Source organism: Cherax quadricarinatus, chromosome 2 (genome assembly GCF_038502225.1).
Source record: "Cherax quadricarinatus isolate ZL_2023a chromosome 2, ASM3850222v1, whole genome shotgun sequence".
NCBI lineage: Eukaryota > Metazoa > Arthropoda > Malacostraca > Decapoda > Parastacidae > Cherax > Cherax quadricarinatus.
Genome location: NC_091293.1, coordinates 53,465,798 through 53,474,598, shown reverse-complemented (window position 1 = coordinate 53,474,598; position 8,801 = coordinate 53,465,798). Strand labels below are relative to the sequence as shown.

The 8,801-nt window shown below is 42.9% G+C and overlaps 1 long non-coding RNA gene across 1 annotated transcript in view; it reads right to left on the bottom strand.

The window, feature by feature from the left end:
* Positions 1-359: 359 nt before the first annotated feature.
* Positions 360-8,801, bottom strand: part of LOC128693514 (uncharacterized) — a 38,334-nt gene continuing 29,892 nt past the window's right edge. Inside the window, exon 3 of the long non-coding RNA XR_008407742.2 lies at positions 360-514. This is a non-coding gene — a long non-coding RNA (uncharacterized lncRNA). The remainder of the gene's footprint in view (positions 515-8,801) is intronic.

The following is an 8,801-nucleotide window of genomic DNA, read 5'->3' as shown; positions in this document are numbered from 1 at the left end:
ATTCGCCTATGACACGAAGATAGGTAGGATAATTGATTCAAACGTAGGTGTTAGGGAACTTCAGGAGGATTTAGACGAACTCTACTCTTGGTCAGAAAAGTGGCAGATGCAGTTCAATGTAGATAAATGCAAGGTTCTGAAGCTCGGGAGTGTCCATAACCCTAGCACTTATAAGTTAAATAATGTAGAACTTAGCCATACAGATTGCGAAAAGGACTTGGGGGTTATGGTAAGCAGCAACCAAGACAGCAATGCCTAAGCGTACATAATAAGGCAAATAGATTACCGGGATTTATATCAAGAAGTGAACATCAAAATAGTATACAATACCGACAGGTTGTTAGGTAAGACACATATGCAACAGTTAGACAACTTTATTCTGAAACGTTTCGCCTACACAGTAGGCTTCTTCAGTCGAATACAGAAAGTAGGCAGGAACAGTAGAGATGTGAAGACGATGTAATCAGTCCATCACCCTTGTAGTCGTAGAATTTGAGGTTGTCAGTCCCTCGGCCTGGAGAAGTTCAAGAAGTGTAAGCAACAGAAGTCCAGAGGTCATACTGCAGCTTTATACATCATTAGTAAGGCCTCACCTAGATTATGCAGCTCAATTCTGGTCTCCATATTACAGAATGGACATAAATTCGTTAGAAAACATTCAGCGTAGGATGACTAAATTAATACATAGCATTAGAAATCTTCCTTATGAAGAAAGATTGAAGACTCTTAAGTTACATTCACTTGTTAGACGAAGAATGAGGGGAGACCTGATCGAAGTGTATAAGTGGAAGATAGGTATTAATAAAGGGGATATTAACAAGGTCTTGAGGATATCTCTCCAAGAGAGAACCCACAGTAATGGATTTAAATTGGATAAGTTTAGATTTAGAAAGGACATAGGAAAGTATTGGTTTGGAAATAGGGTAGTTGATGAGTGGAACAGTCTACCTAGTTGGGTTATTGAGGCTAGGACTTTGGGTAGTTTCAAATTTAGGTTGGATAAGTACATGAGTGGGAGGGGTTGGATTTGAGTGGGACTTGCACATCGGAGCTTGTTTCTAGGGTGGCATTGAAAATTGGGTTGGTCAAATGTTTGTTAGTTGGATGAATTGTAAAGGACCTGCCTAGCATGGGCCAACAGGCCTGCTGCAGTGTTCCTCCTTTCTTATGTTCTTATGTTCTTAGATAAATACATGAGTGGGTTTGGGTGGGTGTGAGTTGGACCTGATTAGCTTGTGCTACTAGGTCAATTGCTGTGTTCCTTCCTTAAGTGAATGTGACCTGACCTGACTAGGTTGGGGGCATTGGCTTAAGCCGGTAGGAGACTTGGACTTGCCTCGTATGGGCCAGTAAGTCTGCTCAGTGTTCCTTCTTTCTTATGTTCTTATTACACCGGCGGGTGGTGGCCGCCCCGGTTTATGACTGTAAGAGAAAGGTTTTCTCTCTTACCTCTGGTCTCTTACTAAAGAAAACGGTGTAATATGCAGGACAAACAATAAAAAATCAATTATTACATAGAAAAAGCCCAAGGTAGAGTGATTTTCGTGAATTTTTTGACGTAATGAGGTGTGTGTGCATTTTCTCCAATATCTCGAAAGTAAGATTTTGGCCTATTTCTTGATGATACGCCATTATTAATGATTATATTGAAATGATTTTCACAAACAATATAAAACAAAGTGTGTTTGATTTTCTGGTGTACAGGCGTTTGGAATATCTAAATATTTTTGATTTTGTGGGGGTTAAAGGCAGATATTTTGGTGAATGTCAAAAGCGTACCAAATGCACTTTTTTTTCGGCATGAAGATAAGGTATATTACATTCATTCCTCTAGCCAGAATTTCGGGCTAGGCTTATTCTGTCAGTGGGGAGCGTCCGCAGTGCCACTCGTAGTGCCAGTCCGTCCCGTCATGCTGCCAAGTGTCATTCAATTCAATTCAATTCAATTCAAAGTTTATTCTCTATAAGGATTACAATGCTGAGTTTACAGAAATTTGGTTATTGTTTGGTTTACATGTAGTAAAATTTGTGATTACAGAGTGTACCACTAGAACGCTTAGCATGGCTAGGCATTTCGGGCATACTTAGTTTTATTCTTAATTGTAAAATATTACAAAATATGAGGTAAGTTGGTATTATGGCTAAGTGACTAAATCCTAGTTTATGAGTTCAGCAATGTGAATGCTTTTGTTTTGGCACAGTATATAGTTTCAGTATTGGAGTATCACAGGATTCATTATTTTAAGACTGAGATTAATAATATTTCTGTTTATGGTCAAATGAGTGAGCGAGTGTAAGTGTGAACCACCAGGTGGTATTCGTGTAGTTAGTTGACGGGGTGTATCAGGGAGATAAGATGTTTTCTAATGGTAGTTTTGAAGGTGATGAATGTGTCTGCAGTTCTAGAGTTCTCAGGTAGGGTATTCCAGATTTTAGGGCCTTTGACATACATTGAATTTTTGTAAAGGTTTAGTCGGACACGGGGAATGTCGTAGAGATGTTTGTGTCTGGTGTTATGCCTGTGGGTTCTGTCACAACTATCAAGAAAGCATTTTAGGTCAAGGTTGATATTAGAGTTTAAGGCCCTGTAGATATAGATTGCACAGTAGTAAGTGTGGATGTACTGAACTGGGAGTAAGTTTAGATCTTTGAAGAGTGGGGGGGTGTGCTGCCAGGGATGGGATTTAGTGATTATTCTTACTGCAGCTTTTTGTTGGGTTATTATTGGCTTTAGGTGTGTTGCTGCAGTTGATCCCCAAGCACAAATAGCATAGGTGAGGTATGGATAAATAAGTGAGTGGTATAGTGTGAGAAGGGCATTTTGCGGCACGTAGTATCGTATCTTGGAGATACGATAATCAAAGGTGTCGAGACACTCCCCAGATAGGGAGCCAAGGCCAGGTCACCAGTATTGGAAAAGACCCGGACCGGGAGAATACCGGCAAATAAAAAAAAAAACAGTATTTATTTTCTCAGTTGTTTGTTGGCCGATCTTATTGAAAATTTGTCACAGTAAACTTCATATATGCTTCTCAAAGTACACCAAAAAGAAAAAATTCGGAAAAAATAAAAAAAAAATATTTTAATCTCTGAACACGTCCCTGAAGCCATTCAGATGAGTTATTCTTCAGTTATGGTATGGATTCCAATGATTTCAAGTTTCTTGTACTATTTTATTACATCATTATAGTTGCCTTTACGAAAATGAAATATAATAGGCATTATCCTGGCCCTTAGATGCATCAGCCATTAAATACTGAAGCCTTTCAGAACACTGCTTATTGGATTTTACAGTAATAATTTTTTTACGTTATTTTACACATAAAATATCCGCAGTTTCACGCGCGAATTTTTTTCTCCGGCGTCGTCGATTTTTTTTTTCACCTATTTTAAGCTAAGGTTTTAAGCTACACCAAAGTTATCCGAAGCATTCCAATATGTTGGGAATGGGTTCTACAACTTTGATCACAGGACACATCAACATGCCAATTTTTAAAAAATACAATTGGTCCTGGTTACACTACAGAAGTTGGAGGCGTTCTCGAGTTATGAGCGAATTAAAATCGAAAAGTTTGAGGAAAAAGCAAGAGAAAAACAACTCTCAGACAGCATCTTTAAAGGTGCCTTTTCAGGGATACTTAGTTTGTCAGGGGACTAAATTTTTTTAATTGGTCTCCCTGTAGACGGGCTGAGCTGGGTTAAGCTGGAACCAAAAATATTAATTAAAAAAAATTATTTTTAGAAACAGATTTTTGAAAACAATATCTTGCATTTTTTCATAAAGAATATTGAAAAAAAAAATTGGTGTGGAAGTACACTCGATGATGTGGGATAAACTGACCGTTGATTTGAACCTAAAATAATTAACACCTAAATAAGAAATTTCACACAAGTATTCTGGACACTCTAATAGGAACAGTCTGGTAAAATGATAGTGGTAAAGAATGGAGGCTGATCAAGTGGTAATAAACACGACCTTCACGGTCTGAGGTAAGTGGCAGAGATTATTGGGATGGCCTGCTGCAGGCCTAACGTCATTATTCGTAAGTGTAAGCCCTAGCCAGCCTGCTGTATACATATTCAAGCACTACCGGAGACTCTTCAGAGGAAGATTATTCCCTGGACCTTATAAGAATGTGTCTATCAGCGTAGACAAAGTAAGCGACTGAGGTGCGAGGCACCTTTCCTTTCATCTCCTCGGCAGGAACCTATCAACACAATTGAAGAAAAACATTACTAAAAAGACCTAACTCTCATTATAAAAAGAATCGTTAAATGGACATGATTTACACTGAAGTACGCATTTTTTATTTGTCCAAATAGAATTTTTTAATTTCTTTTAGCTATAGTGTTCTGGCTGAACGGGAGCTTGCAACTAATCCATTATACACCGAGAAAGTAATAAATATTAGGAACTTTATTAATTGCTTATTTCTTTCTTATGATATTCATGCTAGTATGCAAGTACACACACAGACACAGACACACACAGACACAGACACAGACACAGACACAGACACAGACACAGACACACACACACACACACACATGCACACACATGCACACACACACATGCACACACACACACACACATGCACACACACGCGCACACACACACACACACATGCACACACACATGCACACACACATGCACACGCACATGCACACACACACACATGCACACACACATGCACACACACACACATGCACACACACACAATATAGTTTAGAATCTGGGAGTGAGCATAACACCGAGCATATCTCCCGAGGCGCACATCAATCAGATAACTGCTGCAGCATACGGGCGCCTGGCAAACCTACGGATAGCGTTCCGATACCTCAGTAAGGTTTCGTTCAAGACTTTGTATACCATTTACGTCAGGCCCATACTGGAGTATGCAGCACCAGTTTGGAATCCACACCTAGTCAAGCACGTCAAGAAATTAGAGAAAGTGCAAAGGTTTGCAACAAGACTAGTCCCAGAGCTACGGGGATTGTCCTACGAAGAAAGGTTGAGGGAAATCGGCCTGACGACACTGGAGGTCAGGAGGGTCAGGGGAGACATGATAACGACATATAAAATACTGCGCGGAATAGACGAGGTGGACAAAGACGGGATGTTCCAGAGATGGGACACAGACACAAGAGGTCACAATTAGAAGTTGAAGACTCAGATGAATCAAAGGGATGTTAGGAAGTATTTCTTCAGTCATAGAGTAGTCAAGCCGTGGAATAGCCTAGAAAGTGAAGTAGTGGAGGCGGGAACCATACATAGTTTTAAGGCGAGGTATGATAAAGCTCATGGAGCAGGGAGAGAGAGGACCTAGTAGCAATCAGTGAACAGGCGGGGCCAGGAGCTATGAATCGACCCCTGCAACCACAAATAGGTGAGTACACATGCACACACACATGCACACACACATGCACACACACACATTAAGAAAGATTAAGGGAAATCGGCCTGACGACACTGGAGGACAGGAGGGTCAGGGGAGACATGATAACGACATATAAAATACTGCATGGAACAGACAAGGTGGACAAAGACAGGATGTTCCAGGGAGGGGACACAGAAACAAGAGGCCACAATTGGAAGTTGAAGACACAAATGAGTCAGAGAGATAGTAGGAAGTATTTCTTCAGTCATAGAGTTGTAAGGCAGTGGAATAGCCTAGAAAATGACGTAGTGGAGGCAGGAACCATACACAGTTTTAAGACGAGGTTTGATAAAGCTCATGGAGCAGGGAGAGAGAGGGCCTAGTAGCAACCGGTGAAGAGGCGGGGCCAGGAGCTAGGACTCGACCCCTGCAACCACAAATAGGTGAGTACACACACACACACACATGGTGGGTGCAGACGTGGGTACACAAGGCTCCGAGAACCTTCGTGTTTTTGAGGGGTGCAATAACCCCTAGCAGTAATCAGTGGTAGTGACAAAGTCAGTGAACAAACCTACGAGTGATAACTATAGTTATTAGTTGAAAAAGTTCGAGGGGAAACCTAAATTCAGTATTTTCTTTTAAAAGTGCCAAACCGTTGTGGATCTACTAGGCACTGTTGCCACACAGATACAAACATAAAAATATCAAAGTGAGTGTGGAAACGGGTGATCAAGAATTACCAGCGTTTGGTTAACAAGTGAAATGTGGGGCACCGTAATGTGAGAGTGAAAAAGTTAATAGGCAAAAGGAGAAAGAAAAAATAAAATATACAACAAGGGAAGGTGGCAGTAGGCCTACTGAAGCAGTGACGTCACAACAGTTTGTATGCCATTATACATATAAAGTGTAACACCGAATGTGAAGTGTATTCTGTAATAAGTGAAAAGTGAAATCACTTGAGGAACGTGGGATGCATGAGCATATATGGTTATAAACATCATGGGTGAAGGAGTTACAAAATAGTGAGAGAAGGCCTATGTACGATGGCTACATCATCAGCTTCTGGCAACTTGTCATCACACCGCTGTCAGTGCAAGTATTCCACCTGTTGAGGTTGCATTTTGCAAGATTGAGTCTGGTCCTGCATCACTGTTAGATACTGGTCACTCACTCCTGCAAGCCATTACCAGAATTAGAGTAGAAATAGCATAGAGGAGAGTGCAAGGAGTAAAGCGGTAGTGAGGGATAACATCAGACACTTAAGCTGAGACAAGCTAAATTTTACAACCTAGCTACTTTCTGAATTTTAGAAGTAGAATCGATAAGTGTTACAAGTATTGGTAAGCTTAGAATTACTGGTATCTACCGGTATTCGTTAGCAGTATGAATACTTAGAAGTGGGGGCACACACACACACACACACACACACACACAGGACTACAAAGAGATCTGGACAGGCTACAAGCCTGGTCCAGCAACTGGCTCCTTGAATTTAACCCTGCCAAATGCAAAGTCATGAAGATTGGGGAAGGGCAAAGAAGACCGCAGACACAATATAGTTTAGATGGCCAAAGATTGCAAACCTCACTCAAGGAAAAAGATCTGGGGGTGAGTATAACACCGAGCATATCTCCTGAGGCACACATCAATCAGATAACTGCTGCAGCATACGGCCTGGCAAACCTACGGATAGCGTTCCGTTACCTCAGTAAGGACTCGTTTAAGACTCTGTACACCATCTACGTCAGGCCCATACTGGAGTATGCAGCACCAGTTTGGAATCCACACCTAGTCAAGCACGTCAAGAAATTAGAGAAAGTGCAAAGGTTTGCAACAAGACTAGTCCCAGAGCTACGGGGATTGTCCTATGAAGAAAGGTTGAGGGAAATCGGCCTGACGACACTGGAGGCCAGGAGGGTCAGGGGAGACATGATAACGACATATAAAATACTGCGCGGAATAGACGAGGTGGACAAAGACGGGATGTTCCAGAGATGGGACACAGACACAAGAGGTCACAATTGGAAGTTGAAGACTCAGATGAATCAAAGGGATGTTAGGAAGTATTTCTTCAGTCATAGAGTAGTCAGGCCATGGAATAGCCTAGAAAGTGATGTGGTGGAGGCAGGAACCATACATAGTTTTAAGGCGAGGTATGATAGAGCTCATGGGGCAGGGAGAGAGAGGACCTAGTAGCAATCAGCGAAGAGGCGGGGCCAGGAGCTGTGACTCGACCCCTGCAACCACAAATAGGTGAGTACACACACACACACACACACACACACACACACACACACACACACACACACACGCACACACACACGCACACACACATACACATACACATACACACACACACACACACATACACACACACACACACACACACACACACACACACACACACACACACACACACACACACACACACACACACACACATACACACACACATACACACACACATACACACACACACACACATACACACATACACACACATACACACACACATACACACACACACACACACACACACACACACACACACACACACACACACACACACACACACACACACACACACATGTAGACAGCCTGTACTGGCAGAGCACACAGCCTAGCCGTCTGCTCTGACTAGTTCATATTTCGCGGCATTCAGTGCTGCCCTCTGTAGGCCTACCTAGGTCGGTGGGACGCACAGTCCACCCTCTCTCACTCCCGCCTCGACCGACTTGACGTACACATGTACTCCCCCTCCACGGACTGGCTTGCGGTCACTTCCTCACACTGCCCGTTGTGTACTCACTCCTACCCGATTAAAGCCAATCTAGTCCACGGCCGTATCATTGCTACCTACGCTACCTTCATCGGCACTAAACCGCTGTTCAACAGCAAGAACAGCAATAACAGTGGTGACAGCGGAGTCAGCGGCCTTGTGAGCCTCTTCAGGGTGGAGGGGATCGGTCGACACCAGTCAACATCATCCATCGTCATCCAACGCACCTGCTAGCCTAAAGAGTTATCTGCTACTCCCAGCGTCTTGACGGGACCCGAGATAGATCTTCGTCCTAGATTTTTCCCACAAAATCTGGACATAGGCATCACGGCGTCATCTCCAGCCTTAGCAGTCACGTGTTCACCTCATCACCCTCTCTACAGCCCTTCAACACTCTCCAGCACCATTCTCCTGCCTCCTACAGCGTCCCTACGCCCTTCTCAGCTACAAGAAGTAGAGGTGAGGTCGTTAGTGTGTTGGCTTCGTGTGGCTCCACGAGTGACCACGAGGCAGCTCTCGGGTTGGTTTATACCCTAATCAGCGTGTAAACACACCAGCCCTCTATACAGCCTTATCTGCTAGGCAAAGACGTCCCTCTCGCCGTCCATGTGTGTTGTGTTCTTCCCAGTTCCTCCAAGAAG